Here is a 7840-nt window from a genome sequence, read left to right on the forward strand (position 1 = left end):
AACCAAGAGGCAAGAGCAAAAAGCCAATAACCCTTAAAACCAAAAGGCAAGGGCAAATAAAAAGGATCCCAAGGCTTTGAGCATCAGTGGATAGGAGGGCCTAAAGGAATAAAATCCTGGTCTAAGCGGCTAAACCAAGCTGTCCCTAACCATGTGCTTGTGGCGTGTAGGTGTCAAGTGAAAACTTGAGACTGAGCGGTTAAAGTCAAGGTCCAAAGCAAAAAAAGAGTGTGCTTAAGAACCCTGGACACCTCTAATTGGGGACTTTAGCAAAGCTGAGTCACAATCTGAAAAGGTTCACCCAACTATGTGTCTGTGGCATTTATGTATCCGGTGGTAATACTGGAAAACAAAGTGCTTAGGGCCACGGCCAAGACTCATAAAGAAGCTGTGTTCAAAAATCATCATACTGAACTAGGAGAGTCAATAACACTATCTGAACTCTGAGTTCCTATAGATGCCAATCATTCTGAACCTCCATGGATAAAGTGAGATGCCAAAACTATTCAAGAGGCAAAAAGCTATAAGTCCCGCTCATATGATTGAAGCTATGTTTCATTGATAGTTTGGAATTTATAGTATATTCTCTTCTTTTTATCCTATTTGATTTTCAGTTGCTTGGGGACAAGCAACAATTTAAGTTTGGTGTTGTGATGAGCGGATAATTTATACGCTTTTTGGCATTATTTTTAGTATGTTTTTAGTAGGATCTAGTTACTTTTAGGGATGTTTTCATTAGTTTTTATGTTAAATTCACATTTCTTGACTTTACTATGAGCTTGTGAGTTTTTCTGTGATTTCAGGTATTTTCTGGCTGAAATTGAGGGACTTGAGCAAAAATCAGATTCAGAGGTTGAAGAAGGACTGCTGATGTTGTTGGATTCTGACCTCCCTGCACTCAAAGTGGATTTTCTGGAGCTACAAAACTTAGAATGGCGCGCTTCCAATTGCGTTGGAAAGTAGACATCCAGGGCTTTCCAGCAATATATAATAGTCCATACTTTGGCCAAGAACAAACGACGCAAACTGGCGTTCAACGCCAGCTCTCTGCCCAATTCTGGCGTCCAGCGCCAGAAAAGGATCCAAAACCAGAGTTGAACGTCCAAACTGGCACAAATGCTGGCGTTCAACTCCAAGAAGGACCTCTACACGTGAAACACTCAAGCTCAACACAAGCACACACCAAGGGGGTCCCGGAAGTGGATTTATGCATCAATTACTTATTTCTGTAAATCCTAGTGACTAGTTTATTATAAATAGGACCTTTTACTATTGTATTAGACATCCTGGATTGTATTTTGATCCTGTGATCTCGTTTTGGGGGCTGGCCATCTCGGTCATGCCTGGACCTTTCACTTATGTATTTTCAACGGTAGAGTTTCTACACTCCAGAGATTAAGGTGTGGAGCTCTGCTGTTCCTCAAAGATTAATGCAAAGTACTACTATTTTCTATTCAATTCATCTTATTTCGCTTCTAAGATATTCATTCGCACTTCAACCTTAATGTGATGAACGTGACAATCATCATCATTCCCTATGAACGCGTGCCTGACAACCACTTCCGTTGTACATTAGATTGAATGAGTATCTCTTAGATCTCTTAATCGGAATCTTCGTGGTGTAAGCTAGAATGATGGCGGCATTCAAGAGAATCCGGAAGGTCTAAACCTTGTCTGTGGTATTCCGAGTAGGATTCAATGATTGAATGACTGTGACGAGCTTCAAACTCGCGATTTCCGGGCGTAGTGACAGACGCAAAAGGATAGTAAATCCTATTCCAGCAGGATAGAGAACCGACAGATGAATAGCCGTGCCGTGACAAGGCGCGTTGACCATTTTCACTGAGAGGATAGGATGAAACCATTGCCAAGGGTGATGCCTCCAGACGATTAGCCGTGCCGTGACAGGGCATTTGGATCATTTTCCCGAGAGAAGACCGAAAGTAGCCATTGACAATGGTGATGTATCACATAAAGCCAGCCATGGAAAAGAGTAAGACTGATTGGATGAAGATAGCGGGAAAGCAGAGGTTTAGAGGAACGAAAGCATCTCTATTCGCTTATCTGAAATTCTCACCAATGATTTACGTAAGTATTTCTATCCTTTATTATTTATCTTTTAATTATCTAATCCAATCACATTTAACCCTACCTGACTGAGATTGCAAGGTGACCAGAGCTTGCTTCATACAAACAATCTCCGTGGGATTCGACCTTTACTCACGTAAGGTATTACTTGGACGACCCAGTGCACTTGCTGGTTAGTTGTGCGAAGTTGTGAACCATGGTATTGGCATCATGTTTTTGGCGCCATTACCAGAGAAAGAAAGAGCAATGAATTTTACATAATTAAAGTGTAATCACAATTTCTGCGCACCAAGTTTTTGGCGCCGTTGCCGGAGATTGTTCGAGTTTGGACAACTGACGGTTCATCTTGTTGCTCAGATTAGGTAATTTTCTTTTTGTTTTCTTTTCAAAAATTTTTCAAAAATATTTCAAAATTTTCTCACCTGTTTTCGAAAAAAAAAATTTATTCAAAATTTTTAAAGAATGAATTCTAGTGTTTCATGAAGCATGTGAAGCCTGGCTGGCTGTAAAGCCATGTCTAAATTCTTTTGGACTAAGGCTTCCACTCATAAGTATATGAAGTTGGATGAAATATCAGCTGTTGTATACATGAGAGGTATCTATGTTTGCTGAAGCTTGGCTGGCCATTGGCCATGTCTGGTGTTTTGGACCGGAGCTTTCATTGAAAGCTTGGCTGGCTAGTGAGCCATGTCTAATTCCTGGACTGAAGCTTTAGACTAACATGGCAAGATTCCTGGAATTCATATTAAAAATTTTGGAATCCTTATTTTTTTTTTTACAAATAATTTTCAAAAAAAAAAATCCAAAAAAATTAGAAAATCATAAAAATCAAAAATATTTTTCTGTTTCTTGTTTGAGTCTTGAGTCATGTTATAAGTTTGGTGTCAATTGCTTGTGCATCTTGCATTTTTCGAAAATTCATGCATTCATAGTGTTCTTTATGATCTTCAAGTTGTTCTTGGTAAGTCTTCTTGTTTGATCTTTGCATTTGCATGTTTTGTGTCTTTTCTTGTTTTTCATATGCATTCTTGAATTCTTAGTGTCTAAGCATTGAAGAATTCTAAGTTTGGTGTCTTGCATGTTTTCTTTGCATTAAAAATTTTTCAAAAATATGTTCTTGATGTTCATCATGATCTTCATAGTGTTCTTGGTGTTCATCTTGACATTCATAGCATTCTTGCATGCATCACATGTTTTGAACTAAAATTCTCATGCATTGCGTAATTTTCATGTTTTTCTCTCTCATCATTAAAAAGTCAAAAAATCAAAAAAATATCTTTCCCTCTTTTCTCTCATAATTTCGAAAATTAGATTTGACTTTTTCAAAAATTTTTAAAATCTAGTTGTTTTTATGAGTCAAATCAAATTTTCAATTTAAAAATCTCATCTTTTCCAAAATCTTTTTCAAAAATCAAATCTTTTTCATTTTCCTAGTTATTTTCGAAAATTCCAAAAATATTTTTCAAAAATATTTTTCTTAATTTTACATCACATTTTCGAAAATAACATCATCAATTAATGTTTTGATTCAAAAATTTCAAGTTTGTTACTTATTTGTTAAGAAAGATTCAAACTTTAAGTTCTAGAATCATATTTTATGATTTCTTGTGAATCAAGTCATTAATTGAGATTTTAAAAATCAAATCTTTTTCAAAAACTCATTTCTATCATATGTTTTAAAAAATATCTTCTTATCTTACCTTTTTCAAAAATTTGATTTCAAAATATCTTTTCTAACTTCCTAACTTCTTATCTTTTCAAATTTGTTTCAACTAACTAACTAACTTTTTGTTTGTTTCTTATCTTTTTCAAAACTACCTAACTAACTCTCTCTCTCTCTCTCTAATTTTCGAAAATCCCTTCCCTCTTTTTCAAAATTTTTTTTAATTAACTAATTATTTTAATTTTTAAATCTTAATTTTCGAAAACTACTGACCTTTTTCAAAAACTATTTTCGAAAATCACTAACTCTTTTTCAAAAATTATTTTCGAAAATCCTTCTCCCTCATCTCCTTCTATTTATTTATTCATCTACTAACATCTCTTCCTCACATCACCAAAAAATCCGAACCCTCTCTCTCTCTCTGATTTCAGATTTTCTTCTTCTTTTCTTCTACTAACACAAGGACCTCTATACTGTGATATAAAGGATCCATATTATTATTATTATTTTCTCTGTGCCCTCTTCTTTGTCATATGAGCAGGAGCAAGGACAAGAACATTCTTGTTGAAGCAGATCCAGAACCTGAAAGGACTCTGAAGAAAAAATTAAGAGCAGCTAAATTACAACAATCCAGAGATAACCTTTCAGAAATTTTCGAACAGGAAGAGGAGATGGCAGCCAAAAATAATAATAATGCAAGGAGGATGATTGGTGACTTTACTGCACCTAATTCCAATTTACATGGAAGAAGCATCTCCATTCCTGCCATTGGAGAAAACAACTTTGAGCTGAAACCTCAATTAGTTTCTCTGATGCAGCAGAACTGCAAGTTTCATGGACTTCCATCTGAAGATCCTTTTCAGTTCTTAACTGAATTCTTGCAGATATGTGATACTGTTAAGACTAATGGAGTAGATCCTGAAGTCTACAGGCTCATGCTTTTCCTTTTTGCTGTAAGAGACAGAGCTAGAATATGGTTGGACTCTCAACCTAAAGACAGCCTGAACTCTTGGGATAAGCTGGTCACGGCTTTCTTAGCCAAGTTCTTTCCTCCACAAAAGCTGAGCAAGCTTAGAGTGGATGTTCAAACCTTCAAACAAAAAGATGGTGAATCCCTCTATGAAGCTTGGGAAAGATACAAACAGTTGACCAAAATGTGTCCTTCTGACATGCTTTCAGAATGGACCATCCTGGATATATTCTATGATGGTTTATCTGAGTTATCAAAGATGTCATTGGATACTTCTGCAGGTGGATCCATTCACCTAAAGAAAACGTCTGCAGAAGCTCAAGAACTCATTGACATGGTTGCTAATAACCAGTTTATGTACACTTCTGAATGGAATCCTATGAGTAATGGGACGCCTATGAAGAAGGGAGTTCTTGAAGTTGATACTCTGAATGCCATATTGGCTCAGAACAAAATATTGACTCAGCAAGTCAATATGATTTCTCAGAGTCTGAATGAAATGCAAGCTGCATCCAACAGTACTCAAGAGGCTTCTTATGCAGAAGAAGCTTATGATCCTAAAAACCCTACAATAGCAGAGGTAAATTACATGGGTGAACCTTATGGAAACACCTATAATCCATCATGGAGAAATCATCCAAATCTCTCATAGAAGGATCAAAGGCCTCAACAAGGCTTTAATAATGGTGGAAGAAACAGGTTTAGCAATAGCAAGCCTTTTCCATCATCCACTCAGCAACAGACAGAGAATTCTGAACAAAATACCTCTAATTTGGCAAACTTAGTCTCTGATCTGTCCAAGGTCACTGTAAGTTTCATGAATGAAACAAGGTCTTCCATTAGAAATTTGGAAGCACAAGTGGGCCAGCTGAGTAAGAGGATCACTGAAATCCCTCTTAGTACTCTCCCAAGCAATACAGAAGAGAACCCAAAAGGAAAGTGCAAGGCCATTGACATAAGCACCATGGCCGAACCTGTAAGGGAAGGAGAGGACGTGAATCCCAAGAGGGAAGACCTCCTGGGACGTCCAGTGATCAATAAGGAGCTTCCCTCTGAGGAACCAAAGGACTCTGAGGCTCATCTAGAGACCATAGAGATTCCATTGAACCTCCTTATGCCCTTCATGAGCTCTGATGAGTATTCCTCTCCTGAAGAGAATGAGGATGTTACTAAAGAGCAAGCTGCCAAGTTCCTTGGTGCAATCATGAAGCTAAATGCCAAATTATTTGGTATTGAGACTTGGGAAGATGAACCTTCCTTGTTCACCAATGAACTAAGTGATCTGGATCAACTGACATTGCCTCAGAAGAAACAGGATCCTGGAAAGTTCATAATACCTTGTACCATAGGCACCACGATCTTTAAGGCTCTGTGTGACCTTGGTTCAGGAATAAACCTCATGCCACTCTCTGTAATAGAGAAACTGGGAATCTATGGGGTGCAAGCTGCTAAAATCTCATTAGAGATGGCAGACAATTCAAGAAAACAGGCTTATGGACAAGTAGAGGACGTGTTAGTAAAGGTTGAAGGCCTTTACATCCCTGCTGATTTTATAGTCCTGGATACTGGAAAGGAAGAGGATGAATTCATCATCCTAGGAAGACCTTTCATAGCCACAGCAAGAGCTATGATTGATGTGGACAGAGGAGAATTGATCCTTCAATTAAATAAGGACAACCTTGTGTTTACAACTCAAGGATCTCCCTCTGCATCCATAGTGAGGAAGCATAAAAAGCTTCTCTCAAAACAGAGTCAACTAGAGCCCCCACAGTCAAACTCTAAGTTTGGTGTTGGGAGGCCACAACCAAACTCTAAGTTTGGTGTTGAACTCTCATATCCAAACTCTAAGTTTGGTGTTGGAGAGTCTCAACAAAGCTCTGAACATCTGTGAGGCTCCATGAGAGCCCACTGTCAAGCTATTGACATTAAAGAAGCGCTTGTTGGGAGGCAACCCAATTTCTATCTATCTAACTCTATTTTTTCTTAGTTATATGTCTTTGTAGGTTCATGATCATGTGGAGTCACAAAATAAGTATAAAAATTGAAAACGGAATCAAAAACAGCAGAAGAAAAATCACACCCTGGAGGAAGCATCTGCCTGGCGTTCAACGCCATAACAGAGCATGGTTCTGGCGCTAAACGCCCAAAATGGGCAGTATCCTGGCGCTGAACGCCCAGAACAAGCATGGTTCTGGCGTTCAATGCCAGAAATGGCCATTAAATGGGTGTTGAACGCCCAAAATAGGCACCAACCTGGCGCTAAACGCTCAGAGTTGTATGCAAGGGCATTTTACATGCCTAATTTGGTGCAAGGTTGTAATTCCTTGAACACCTCAGGATCTGTGGACCCCACAGGATCACCTCAGGATCTGTGGACCCCACAGGATCCCCACCTACCTCCACTCACTCTCTTCTCTCTTCTCAATCATCCTTTATTCCCAATAAACACTCTTCCCTATTAACCCTTTACCACTCACATCCATACACCCACTTACCTTCAAAATTCAACATCTCTTTCCCACCCAATCCCACCCATATGGCCGAATACACACCTCCCTCCATCTCCTCCATATCTTCTTCTTCTTCTTCTATTCCTTCTTCTTTTGCTCGAGGGTGAGCAACATTCTATGTTTGGTGTGGTAAAAACATAGCTTTTTTGTTTTTTCCATAACCATTGATGGCACCTAAGGCCAGAGAAACCTCTAGAAAGAGTAAAGGAAAGACAAAAGCTTCCATCAAGGGTCTATAGCTCAGTGGTAGAACATTTGACTGCAAATCAAGAGATCCCTGAGATACCTCAGGGGATACATTTTCTTCCACACAATTATTGGAAGCAACTGAGGGTGGAACATCAAGAGCACTCCATCATCCTTCATGAAATAAGAGAAGATCAAAAAGCAATGAGGGAGGAGCAACAAAGACAAGGAAGAGACATAAAAGAGCTCAAGGACGTCATTGGTCCCTCAAGAAGGAAACGCCACCATCACTAAGGTGGATTCATTCCTTGCTCTTATTTCTTCTGTTTTTCATTTTCTATGTTAAGTGCTTATCTATGTTTGTGTCTTCATTACATGATCATTAGTAGTTAGTAACTCTGTCTTAAAGTTATGAATGTCCTA

The 7840-nt window shown here is 38.4% G+C and overlaps 1 non-coding gene across 1 annotated transcript; it reads right to left on the reverse strand.

Moving 5' to 3' along the window:
- Nucleotides 1–4818: 4818 nt before the first annotated feature.
- LOC112745595 (small nucleolar RNA R71) lies at nucleotides 4819–4926 on the reverse strand. The gene has a single exon (XR_003173514.1). It is a non-coding gene; the product is annotated as a small nucleolar RNA R71 (small nucleolar RNA).
- Between the last annotated feature and the right edge of the window lie 2914 nt (nucleotides 4927–7840).

This window comes from Arachis hypogaea, chromosome 14, assembly GCF_003086295.3.
Source record: "Arachis hypogaea cultivar Tifrunner chromosome 14, arahy.Tifrunner.gnm2.J5K5, whole genome shotgun sequence".
NCBI classification, from domain to species: Eukaryota; Viridiplantae; Streptophyta; class Magnoliopsida; order Fabales; family Fabaceae; genus Arachis; species Arachis hypogaea.